This window comes from Macrobrachium nipponense, chromosome 5 (assembly GCF_015104395.2).
Source record: "Macrobrachium nipponense isolate FS-2020 chromosome 5, ASM1510439v2, whole genome shotgun sequence".
Classification (NCBI taxonomy): Eukaryota; Metazoa; Arthropoda; class Malacostraca; order Decapoda; family Palaemonidae; genus Macrobrachium; species Macrobrachium nipponense.
The window spans coordinates 136841750-136854249 of record NC_061107.1 but is presented as its reverse complement, the minus strand read 5'-3'; the positions used below and the strand labels follow the sequence as shown (position 1 = coordinate 136854249).

General features: G+C 35.9%; 1 protein-coding gene across 11 annotated transcripts in view; it reads right to left on the bottom strand.

The window, feature by feature from the left end:
• Nucleotides 1–12500, bottom strand: part of LOC135215658 (syntaxin-1A-like) — a 478239-nt gene that overhangs the window by 184507 nt on the left and 281232 nt on the right. The window lies entirely within an intron of this gene.

The window sequence follows — 12500 nt, the reverse complement described above, 5'->3', positions numbered from 1 at the left end:
CCCTCCTTTCCTTTCGTGTTATGTATAGTCTGTCCGTATTTGCTCTTGGGTGTAGTGCTTTGTGTATTGTCATATGTTTCCTGGTTTTCTGATCTATGCTGCGCAGTTCTGCCTTCGTCCATTCCACTATTCCTGCGCTGTATCTGATTACTGGCACTGCCCATGTGTTTATGGCTTTTATCATATTTCCGGCGTTGAGTTTTGACTTGAGTATCGCCTTGAGTCTCTGCATATATTCTTTCCTAATCGTGTCCTTCATCTCTTGGTGTTTTATATCCCTTCCTTCCATTATTCCCAGGTATTTGTATCCAGTCTCATCTATGTGTTTGATGTTGCTCCTATCTGGTAGCTTTATCCCTTCAATTCTCGTTACTTTGCCTTTTTGTGTGTTGACTAAGGCCCATTTTTCTATTCCAAACTCCATCCTGATGTCCCCAGATACAATACTTACAGCCTGGATTAGGTTATCTATTTCCTTGATGCTCTTACAATACAGCTTGATGTCGTCCATGAACATTAGATGGTTGATTCTGTTGCCTCTTTTCTTTAGTTGGTACCCGGCATCCATATTATTATTATTATTATTATTATTATTATTATTATTATTATTATTATTATTATTATTATTATTATTATTATTATTATTATTATTATTCAGTTGTTGTTTGCCAAGGTCAACAAGCCTTTAGAACTTACCCACTTATGATATAAAGTAAGAATAAAGATCTTTAACCTCACTATAAAATTAACCAATTAGCATCTATTAAATAAAATCAAGATCTTAAAAGTTTTTAAAAAATCGTTTAACCAGACCAACAAATGACAAACCTGTGATTTATTTACCCAGCTTACAATATATGCGTGCATGCTCTTGTGCCCTTTCAAAAGCGTACACAAGAGTGTACGCTTGTGCATGTGTTTACAAATCTGCAATCCTCCTTCAGAAACCTACAAAATGACATTATCCAAAATGTTTCTCTGTCTCCTTCCCACCCGCGATGCACCACTATCACAGTCCAAGCTGTCGCCTGTAAGTGTAACTTCACCTCATAAATTTCATGGTTTCTAACTCTGACAAAAACTCAAGTCAATTCTAAGTCACTTGGAATGATTATTAAAATAAATTATCTATGAAACCAATATCTACAACTGCAATGAAAGACCAAAATATAATTTCAGGAAGTTTAAAATGTCATTTGATGTGAATAATCTGTTTGGAATCCTTTTTCATGTTGCATTATAAATTGGATAGGAATGATTATCCAGATAGTAATGTTAAAAGGAAGAAACCGGCTTTAAGCGTGAGAACTAGTGCCAGGAAAGCACGCTGGCCGATGCGGCCAGAAAATAATTAAAAAAGTTTCCAGGCCATTACACCAAAAGCTAGATGTTCTCCCAGCCGTCAAACCTGAAACACTATGAAAGCTGGTCTTCATCTAAGGTCGACATTTCTGAGAGTCTTACTTGAGTAAAATAGCACACTGCTACTAAATTCCACTGATATTACAAGAAAACTACGGCATATTAAATGCGTAATGACTTCTTTCTAACAAATGCTTCAAACTCATCTACTGAGTTTATGGACGGTCTCAAGTTGTGTGTGGTGCTCGGTTACGTTACCATCATTATTTAAATATAAATATTCCGAAGTTTATATATATATTTGTACACTAATTATATTATATAATAATTATTATATATATAGATATATCTATATACTATATATATATAATAATATTTACATACATCACAATATATATTTTATATATATATATATATATATATATATATTATATATATATATATATCATACATATTTCATATATATATCATTATACACACTTGATTAGTCTAGAGGTCCGTTCAAACATTGAAAAGTTGACTCCGTAGTCCTACAGGCCTTGTAACTGATTACTACACAGTATCTAGTTTCAAACACAATCTTTGAGGAGACCTTGAAAACATCTATCAGCCGGTTGTATTGCTGTTCAGAGCCCAAAATATGCCTTTTTACCAGCTGTAAGTTGCTTACCTGCATCAGAATTTGCAATTTATTTTTCCCCTCTCTTCTTCCTAGTGTCCATTAGTAAGGAGACAGACTTCACTTAACTAAACCAAGTCTTAAATTGGCGTTTCCTTCCAACAGCGTGCTGTCCTCTCGGGTATTATAGTAATAAAAGAGCTAACTAATGATATTATTCATTCTACTCTTGATTTTTCCCCAGGCCACAAGGCCCCTTCTCTAACCTCCCCCCCCCCCCCTACCCCCTTCCCACCACCACCACAATCATCCCCTCCAACTTAAGAGCTATTGTTCCGTGTTAAAGGGTCGAAAACCTCCATCTCAAATTCAGGCATCAACTCATTTCTTTCTGACATGGTTATTTATAGTACGAGGCGTCGTTCATCATTACATGTTGACGTTCGGGTAAGGCTCCTTCCTTCCTTCCTTACCTTACTCTGGAGTGAACGTGAAACTTTTTTTTATATTATAATAATAATCATTTATTAGCCCCCAGAAAAATGTCAGCAAGTGGTGCAACACAAAGAGACAGGTGGCGCGAGGAGGCCCCAGGAACCATGCGATATCGGAAAACACAAACTGATTCTCCTCTCATTGATTCAGTCCACCCACGTGGGCGGCGGCGCTATTAGGATGGGGGGGGGATGGGGGGGGGGGGGGTTTCTTTGTCTCCTTCCTTCAGCAGGAACAACCCGTGAGGACACTTCCTGAAGAAATTCATTGAGTAAACTAAGAACAGTGTTTGAACACATCACAACCATGACGACCTCTCATAAGATTTTTAGACTACCTAACACACACAAGGTGTTAAGAACGACACAATGCATCCCTTACCACTTAAGCAAGAGTTCTATTACTACCGAAAAATTTGTAATTTGCACGCAACTGACAAATCCCTCAACTTTTTTATGCTTATTCCTTTGGAACATCAGCTTATACAGACACGAAATGGCATTGCACACATTACTACTGTCCCTACTACTATATGCAAAAGGAATTGCCCGATCTTTTGTTTTTTGTTTTTAAGATGCAAACAGACCCACTAATGTCCACCTCGCCCCTTCTAATGTAGATCCATCATCATCATCATCATTCTCTCTCTCTCTCTCTCTCTCTCTCTCTCTTTAAATTCCCGAATGTGCACTATATATCATCTTACTTAGATTATCCTATTTCTACTTTTTTCACATAATGAACACGAACACGGAAATTCCATATTACCAACTACATCACAGCTGTGAATACTCATAATAATAAACCCATTTTATAGTGCTGTGTTCAACTAATCAACGTCCACCAGAGCAAGCAGTCACTACATCCCTTCGGAATGTGTAGACTCACGCTACCTGGGCACCAATTATCCGCACTTGCGTAAGTAGCTGTTTTTTACACATCATGCAATACCTCTATACTTGAATCTCTTTCTTTGTATTCAATACCCTGATTCAATTTCGACGCCATTCCAATGACAGTAGCTGGTCTTACATTCTACAGGTCTGAACTTACATTTCACCGAGTATAACGGGACAGTGATAGGACGTTAACTTACATTTCACCGACTATAACGGGATAGTGATAGGACGTAACTTACATTTCACTGACTGTGACAGGATCTAAACTAATCATGAATCACACGGTCTTGGTAATGGGTACCACTGTCAATAATTATTTTACTGCAACATGAAGACGACTGGCTGGAAATTGCTGACTAAAATAATATTCGTCAATGTTCAACTAACCATTCCGGATGCCTTATTAACACACGTAAACACAATTCAAGGGTGGAGATATACACATTTTAAGATGAATCTATTTTGACAAACGTTCTTTACACTTGAAAAAAAAATAATGCCATGAAGGTCCTACAATGCTGATGAGAGGTCGACTTTAAATACCGTACATTGCTCTGTATTTTGCTTGACTTCCTTCATTGAATGATACAGGCAAAAAAATTGAAGTCTCCCGATGAAGGTGTCAACTCAAAACACAGGAAACTCGAGACTGAATCAAACTCTACTCTGTTTTTTTTTCCATCTGTCCATCCGCCTGTGGTGGTCGCGCATGGCAACACTGCGTCCCGTGCTTAAATAGTTACGTTATGTCTAAATTTTAGGTAAATAAAAGGATATCTGGGTGTACATTTGCAACTGGAAAGTGTCTTAATATTTTACTGTATGCGAATTACACGGTTAATATTCGAAATAGGATATTATATAAAGCCCGGGACGCAGTGTTGCCATGCGCAAACACCACATGGTAGTGTCTCCCTACCCAGTTGATTTGTTTCGTAACCTGACATCAACTATGTATGAAGGTACATATCAACTTCATAACTTCATGTATAAAAAATTCACGGCATGCAACACACATTCGTATAAATGACAAACACTAAAGAAAATAAAACTTCAAGAAGAAAAGCCATCATTTCTAGAGCTGTTTTTCAGCAGCAAGGACAACCTTGGAGAAATCTGACAGCTGGCAAAATTATGGTGGGAATCCAAATTCGCCAACGTTCCTCCCAGCATCCCCACACACCTCCCATGGCCGCTCTGCCAGGCTGTAATTCTCATGGCAACTCCACCAACAACGGAATCTCCTCCGATTTTTCGTTCTGTATCATCCTTTGCGGAATATAAATGTCCCGCCGTCGAGAAAACGACGAATTTCTTAGTATTCGAAACTTGATTGCCTATATAAAAATCGCAATATACTTTTAAGAGTAAAAAGAAAAGCGTTGCCTTTTATTTTCTCTTTTTACTAAAAGCCAGCGAACCACTCTCGGCAGCCATCAATGTATAAAAGCTACACAATGTAAAGATGAGCTGCACATGAATAGGAAGGAGAAAAAGCAGCTCGAGGAGATAAAGGTCAAAGTTGGAACTCAGGCTCTGAACTCGGCCAAGCACAACGTGTACAATCTTCAGAATAAGATTTCGTCAGTTGGCAAGGAGAGAGAGAGAGAGAGAGAGAGAGAGAGAGAGAGAGAGAGAGAGGAGGAGACGGAGAGAGGGGGGGGAGAGGAGAGAGAGAGAGAGAGAGAGAGAGAGAGAGAGAGAGAAACACCAATACTCCATTTAACACTGACACCTGGCAATTTTCAGAGACGATGGCAGACGCTTGCTCACGCAGCTAACAAAAGGAGAGTTCTGCCGATATGTTACAGAATTCTAATTCAGACGAGAAAATTTATCAAAAAGCTTGACTAAAGGTGTTCAGTCCTGTCCTGGAAAGGTAACAATAATGAGTAAAAATAATTTAGAATAATTTTCCTGATATATAGACAAAAAATGTAAGAGAGGCGAACAGTCGTTTACCTGGAATGGGAAATTGGCTTAACATCCAGGAAACGAGAAAAAGTGTGCTAGACTGACATGAATCGTGGATAAAGCCCGTGCGAAAAAAAAATAAATAAATCGACACCATTAGCTGCTTTCTACAATCACAAAGATGGGCCCATTTGCATCATGTAGGTCCCCTACACGCTGCCACCCGCCTTCATCTTGTACGCACACTCGCTTTCTAGCAGGTAGAGGATCCTCTTCTCCAGTACCTCTACACACTATATATTATCCATCCCTTTCTTAGTCTTAGTCTTGACCCCCCCCCCCCCCCCCCCCCCCGCCCCCCCCCCCCCCCCCCCCCCCCCAATAATTCAGAGTTATACGCACTTTTCACCAGCCCATCATCCTTCATTTTTCCACAAGACCGAACCATCTGAAAACAACCAACGAGTCCTTTCAATCGAGCTAACTTTGTTAACACTCTGCGTATCTCCAAATTTCCAATTCTTACTTATACCACATTAATAGAGGAATGATTTATTCTACAGCTTCCGCCCTTTTCCTTTCATGTGCACTAAGCATCCACAAATCAGTTCCTAAAAACTCCCTTCATACATTCTCGCCTTGACTTTCATGGACACTGCCACTTCCCCTAAGTCTCTTGTATATATCCTGCAAACCTCAATCCTTCACTTCTTCCATGGCTCACCATTTCCTTCAGCGAACCACTATATATCCGAAATATTTGCTCTAAAAAAATTTAGCTAATTACACACATACATAAATTATATATACACAAAGATACATATGTATGCACACATATAAGTGTATATATATATATATATATATATTATATATATATATATATATATATATATATATATTATATAAAGGAGAGAGAGAGAGAGAGAGAGAGAGAGAGAGAGAGAGAGAGAGAGAGAGAGAGAGAGAGAGAGGAGGAGGAAATACAAACGGTAGACACCGAATAAGCCATTAATTTTAACTCCGAATCATGTGGGCAATCCCACTATCTCAGGACGTATTTGAAAGCGAGAGCTAATAAAGAGATATTATTATTGTCCTAAGGGACAACAATCTGCCATTTAATACAACATGAGGAAAGATAACCTAATGAGGGAGACAGAAAACTTACGAAAATACATTACTTCATGTCACTCAGTTGCAAAAAAATGGATCTTAGGATGACGCATCATAATGCATCCTCATACATTACATAAAAGTAAAGACTATGAACAGTAACGAAGCCAGTTACAATATGTTATACTACAAACTCTGCGATTTTACATTACTAATCATAAAAAACTATAAGGCCCCTTTCACTGCATACAGAGTTAATGAGACCTTACATCTTGTTCGGGTTGCCCCAGGTCCCTCAGTGTGAGGCACCTCTAATGTCTACCAGAGAGTTGCTAGTACATCTTCCGGTATATTTTGCATCTTCCAATCTTGGATGGTCTGGGATGCAGTTTAGATATTTGTCGAGCTTATTCTTAAACACATCTACGCTCACTCCTGATATATTCCTCAGATGAGCTGGCAACGCATTGAATAGACGCTGCATTATCGATGCTGGTGCGTAGTGGATTAATGTCCTGTGTGCTTTCCTTATTTTTCCTGGTATATTTTTGGGCACTATTAATCTACCTCTGCTTGCTCTTTCTGATATTTTTAGTTCCATGATATTTTCTGCTATTCCTTCTATCTGTTTCCATGCCTGAATTATCATGTAGCGTTCTCTTCTCCTTTCCAGACTATATAATTTTAAGAATTGTAGTCTTTCCCAGTAGTCTAGGTCCTTAACTTCTTCTATTCTAGCTGTAAAGGACCTTTGTACACTCTCTATTTGTGCAATATCCTTTTGATAGTGTGGGTACCATATCATATTGCAATATTCAAGTGGACTACGAACATATGTTTTTATAAAGCATAATCATTGTGTTCAGCTTTTCTTGTTTTGAAGTGCCGTAACAACATTCCATTTTTGCTTCTTTACATTTTGCCAACAGAGTTGCTATTTGATCATTGCATAACATGTTCCTATTCATCATCACACCAAGGTCTTTAACTGCTTCCTTATTTGTGATGGTCTCATTATTAGGTCCCTTATATGCATATAGCTTTCTTTCTCTGTCTCCATAATTTATTGATTCAAATTTATCAGAGTTAAATACCATCCTATTTACCTCCACTGCCCAATCATATACTTTGTTAAGGTCTCTTTGTAGAGCGTTCCTATCTTCATCACAAGTAATGTTCTCTACTTATTCTTGTGTCATCTGCGAAACTACTCACTACCGAATCCTTAACATTATTGTCTATGTCTTCAATCATAATAACAAACAGTATTGCAGCTAACACCGTACCTTGCGGCACACCGGATATTACCTTGGCTTCATTCGATTCTCGTCGTTTGCAATAACTATCTGTTTTTCTGTTGTGTAAAAATTCTTTTAACCATCTTCCTACTTTATCCACGATATTGTGTTTTCTAATTTTCTTCGCTAATATATTATGGTCTACTTTATCAAAAGCTTTTGCAAAGTCTAAATAAACCACATCTGTTTCATTTCCGCTTTTCATATTTTTTTGAATATGTTTTCACGGTGGACTAACAGTTGGGTTTGTGTACTTTTTGCCGGGTACGAAACCATGTTGTCCTTTAATTAAACAAATTATTTTTATTACATTTCATATAATATTTTTCTTCATTACCTTTCATACACTTTCATTATATGTGATGTTAGACTCACAGGCCTATAATTACTTGCCTCTAGTCTTGATCCACTTTTGAAAGTAGGGGTAATATACGCTAATTTGTGCTCATCATATATCTTGCCTGTATCTACACTTTGTCTTAATAATATTGCAAGTGGCTTTGCGATAGAATGAACTACTTCTTTAACAAAATAGCAGGAATTCCATCAGGCCCTGCAGCAGCTCCATTTTTAATTTCATTAATAGCCTGCACAATATCAGCTTCATTAATATCTATGTCAGCTAAATATTCACTATTTTCATCCCTTTACTTCTATATCATTATCTTCATTATCTATTCTAGGGGTGAATTCTCTCTTATATCGTTCTTGCCAGTATGTTGCAAATTTCCTTTTTTCATTCGTTAATCTCCCTTCAATTCTCAGAGGGCCTATTTCTATTCTTCTTTTATTCATCTCTTCGCATATGAGTATAATAGTTTGGGGTTTTGCTTGATATTAATAGGGTTTTTTCTTCCAAGTCCCGTTTTTTTTCATTTTCTTTTGATTGTATAATCTTTTTTTCTGCATTTTCTATCTTACTTTTTAGTTCTATAAACTTTCCATGCATTTTATTTTTTTTCTTTGCAAGAACCTTTTTTTTTCCACTTTCTGATTTTCTGGAACAAGATCCTTCTGTCTCTTGGTATGCATGAATGATGTTTACTTTTCTTCTTCGGTATATTTTTCCACTATTCATCTCCATATTTTATATAATATCTCCGTATTAACCCTTATGTCATCACTTACGAAAATGTTATCCCAATCTTTGTTTAATTCTTCATTAATTTCTGACCATTTTATATTTTTACTGTAGAAGTTGTATTTTCCATATCCTTCCCACTTTTCTCATTTCTTGCTTATCTCTATTTTCACTTGCTTTGGAATGAACTGTTAATTCTATGACATTATGGTCTGAAATACTCGCATTATAAACTATTATTTCTTTAACATAATTCATCTCGTTCACAAATACTAGGTCTCAAAGTAATTTTCCTTTCTTGTTGGCAGGTGATTTATTTGTTGAATGTTGTATTCTAGTAGCTATCTAATAGCTTTCAAATTGCCTCTTATCTTCTGCACTACTATTACTCTCTTTTTTATATATTATTGTACAACCACAATCTCCTATTCGTTCTTTCCATTCTACGAAAGGAAAGTGAAGTCACCAGATAGGAGAATAGTCCAGTCCTTGTGATTTCTACATATATCATCCAATTTTTCAATTATTAAGTCAAACTCTTTAGTATTAGGAGGTCTATATCTTACTATGTTCATCAATTTTTTTCAGATTCAAATTCTACCGCTATTAGTTCACATTCTGAGTTTACTATATTCTCATATATTTTTCCTTGTTTTGTTTTTTGTCTTTCCCATATATTGCGGTTCCCCCTTGATTCCTATTTTTTCTATCTGATCTATAAGTTTGGAACCCTTTTATTTGATCATCATTCCCAGTCTCTTGGGATACCAGGTTTCACTTATATTCTTATATCTATTTTCTTTTCATTTTGGGTTAGTTCTTCTAAGTACTCTATTTTTCTTTTTGAGTTTACTCGTAACTAAACCCTGCGCATTCATCAACTATGATGGTTTGCGTGTTTTTCTCCCTTCATTACACTGATAATAATAAGGATTTTCCCATGTCTTTTCCTGTCTGGTATGTGTTCTTTTTTTCATTCCAGAAATTCTGACATTAAAAATCCAACTTTTCCATAATGATATCTTCCTTCATCAAATTATTCATGGCTGAATCTGCAATTTTTCTCCGTTTCCTTCTGCAATATCCTCTTGCATAATAAATACAGTTATTATCTCTTGAGTAGAATTTCGGAGCTGATGCTTTGAAATTCTTTGCTACACCTCTGCATATCTCATTGGTGGTTTGCTTTTCTCTTTTACCTGATATTCTTGATTTCTCTCTTTATTTGTTTCTTTCTTATTTTGGATTTTATTACTTGGTTGGTTATTTATTTGAGAGAGAGAGAGAGAGAGAGAGAGAGAGAGAGAGAGAGAGAGAGAGAGAGAGAGAGAGAGAGAAACTATGTGAAAATGATCACTCAACAGAAACCAATTTCAAATCTAGCTTTACAAGACGCAAAAAAGAAAGAAAAAAAAAAGTCAAGGGCCAGTTCCATTTCCAAAATTTAACAAGGTCTCCCCTTAGAAAATACAAAAAAAATCTAGTTTTTAGAACTTGACACAATGGTCAGTTTTAGATTTAAAATTTCTCAAAAATAATTATAAAATTATTTGCAACTTAAAGTCACCTACACTATGCAGGGCAGTTCATTTATCTTGATACCTTCAAATTTGAAATTTTATATTATCAAATATCAAGTTTTATATTTATTTATATATATATATATATATATTATATATATATATATATATATTATATATATATATATATATAATATATAATATATTGATTAGGGTTTTAATCCAGAACCAAGTAAAAGTAATAACCCTCTATAAACAATTTCACATATTCTCAAGTTATCCCTCAGAACTGAAAGCCTCCGTTCTCCCTAAATCATCTCTACTCCCATTGGCTGCCTAGAATTAACTCCCAGGTGAGGCCACAGCAGCTCTCTCTCATAAATCCCAGAGTGGTCTCAGAAGCTAGATGCCTCTCACCTGCAGAACACCACTTCCCCCCTTTTTTGCCCCCGTTCCTCTGGGGATCCCCCACATGTATTCTTATACCGTCCATAGTGCACAGAAATATCAGTAGATGAGAAGACAACAAGACCTAGGATTTCCAGGTACTGTGAGAGTAATTTCAAGTGCAGTCAGTTAATCTTTTTTCCTCTTATCTGTATTTTATTTAATTCTTCCAAGGTGACTTTCCCCCTTCTTGGTTCAGCTTCTCACTCCCCAATTTTGGTTCAGCACTGTGAGTAATTCCCTTGTGATGCTAGTAATGATAATAAACATCCCCCAGTTGAAAAAGCAACATTTTATACCCCCTTGAGTGAGTTTTAATATGCAATGCTAAGAGCAAGTAATGTGTAACGTTTTCCCACGTGTCCCTCACCTTACTACTCATGCTAGAATACAATTTCATAGCAGACAAATACTGTGACTGGTTGTGAGAGAAATATTGGGAACCCTTGGAACAGATGCTTGCATTTCAATAACTTGCTTTATGCAAATTCATATCTCTGGGGGCTGGATCATTTCCCAGCCACATGTTTCTGGTGGACCAGCAATTAACCACCTTCCATTAATTTCTGCACCTACACGTAATTTAAATGTCAATATAGGATATTTAAACTAAAGGACATAGTTTTATGTCAATATCTCTTTCTGCAATATCGGCCTTCAGCCGTAGATTCTTAGTTTGTGATAACTTTCGTCCCTCCAGTTTACCACCATTTCAGGAGTGATACTAAGATACACAAAATAATTTTCAAGGAAGGAATGAGCAGTTTATAACAATATATACATTCGTCTGGAAAACACCAAGACGGCAACAGTGCATTAAGCCCCAAGACAAACCAACGGGACTAATATTTTAAACAAAGTTGTTAATATATAAAGCACCTCTCTCTCTCTCTCTCTCTCTCTCTCTCTCTCTCTCTCTCTCTAGCCTGATTTTCTTTGGTCGTGGGAGGCGATTCGCTGTTATCCTTTCTCTTCTCTGCTCTCGAATAGGTAATTTTTATATATACTTTTTTTTCTCTCTCCCTTTTTACATTAGATTTTGTGCATGGTTTTAATCTTTATTTTTTTAATGAATGATGTATTTAATACTATTATTTGCAGACTGAGGGATGTGCTGACGTCAGCATGAAACGTATCTTTTATAATAAATTATGAGACGTATCCTGTTGGTTTGTGTTGGGCCTACCTGCGCTGTTGCTATATATACATACATACATAGATACATACATACATATATACATACTATATATTATATATATATATATATATATATATATATATATACACACATATCATATATACACACACACACATTATATATATATAATATATATATATATATATATATATATATATATATACTATATATAAACATATATATTCTGAAACTTCGCCTTAGAGGATTCCACCACTTCACGAATAATCAGGACGAAGTATGGCTCCCAGTTTCTTACCAGTTGTAAACATCATATATATATATATATATATATATATATATATATATATATATATATATATATATATATATATATCCATATATATTATATATATATATATATATCATATATACATATACATATACCTACACATTCGTATATACATCCATTCACATATGTATGTGCATACATATAAATAAATAGCACATTTATTCAGCACCGTGACATTTTACATACAAACCTTAAGCTACAAATGTCATTTAATATCCAATTCCCGCTACTTTGGGAATATCACCGGAGGGGAATTAAAAATGAT